This window comes from Schistocerca cancellata, chromosome 9, assembly GCF_023864275.1.
Source record: "Schistocerca cancellata isolate TAMUIC-IGC-003103 chromosome 9, iqSchCanc2.1, whole genome shotgun sequence".
In the NCBI taxonomy this organism is placed as follows: Eukaryota; Metazoa; Arthropoda; class Insecta; order Orthoptera; family Acrididae; genus Schistocerca; species Schistocerca cancellata.
In genome coordinates this window covers 319,185,083-319,186,539 of record NC_064634.1, presented here as the reverse complement: position 1 = coordinate 319,186,539, position 1,457 = coordinate 319,185,083, and positions in this window count along the sequence as shown.

Here is a 1,457-nt window from a genome sequence, read left to right as displayed (position 1 = left end):
TACCGGTCATAGTGGCTTGGCTGTGTCATGAAAAAGGTCGATTCTTCCTTGGTGCCCACCCGCACTCTTTTCCTCACCTTTGATAGGGTGGTGGTGCCGTCCAAGATTAAAGCAGGCTACGAAATCATCACAGTCTGGCCGTACATTCCGAATCCAATGTGCTGTTACCAGTGTCATCGGTTCATGCACACTAGAACATCTTGTCGACACCCAGCCAAATGTGTAACCTCTGGCAGGGTTGCACACAAGGGTGAATGTCTGCCTCCCCCCCCCCCCCCCCCCCCCCCCCCCCGGGCCACTGTATCAATTGCAATAGCGGCCATGCCACCTCCTCCCGGGATTGTCCCATGTATCTCGACGAGTGGGCTGTTCAAGAGATTTGGGTAAAGGAAAAAGTGCCTTACCCAGTAGCTCGCAAGTTACTGGCTAACCACAAACCCTTTGTTCTCCCGTCTGGCACTTATAATTCAGTTCTTGTTACCCCTCAATCCATAAAGGACATGGCTGCACAGACATGCATCCTCAAATTTGGCTCTGAGGTGACTTCGCCCAGTGTCAAGGTAGCATCACTGTCCACCCGTCCTGCTGTGCAACAAATTGTCAAACTCTCACCTCACGAGGTGAAGCTACCCACTACACAAACGGCAAGCAGGAAAGGCCAGAAGGAGATTTCCTCCGTCCCTCCAGCCAACAAAAACCTCTATGCAGAAGGGCTCGAAGAAGTCCACTAAAGACAAATGGTCTTCCCCTTCACCAACTCGAAGATCTTGCTTGATGGAGTCACCACATGGTCGCTTAGCCCGGCCGGCCTCTGTCTCACCAGTGTGCACCACCAACCGTTTTTTGGCATTGGACTCCACCGACCGACCGACCGACCGCACAAGCATGCTGATGCTTGTGTGGACCCTATAGAGCAGGATACTCCTGCTTCTGTGTCCTGTAGTAGCGACTCTCCACTGCCTGTCCCTCGGTGGACTCTGAGTTGACACCCCTACATCTCTTCCTCCACATGGCTGTCCTACAATGGAACGTTCGTGACCTTCAGTCCCACACACGGGATTTACAGCTGCTTCTAGCATTGCAGCATCCCCTTGTACTTTGCCTTCAGGAAACAAAATTGCACCCTCAAGACTGCTTTGAGCTTCCACATTACTTTCTGATTCGTTTTGACCTTCCCCCTGAGGTCGGCATCCCATCTCTTGGGGGCGTCACGCTGTTTATACGGGATGACCTTCATAGTAAACCCATCTCCCTGACTACCCGTCTTCAAGCTGTTGCCGTTCGCCTCTTCCTTCCCCACCTGTGAGGATAGGTACCATTTATGTACCTCCATCCTTCGATGTTACTAGGGCTGACTTCTTTCAGCTTATTGGGCAGCCTACCTCAACTATTTCTGCTACTCGGTGACTTTTATGCGCATCATCCCCTTTGGGCTGACATTCTTAAGCAACTCAACC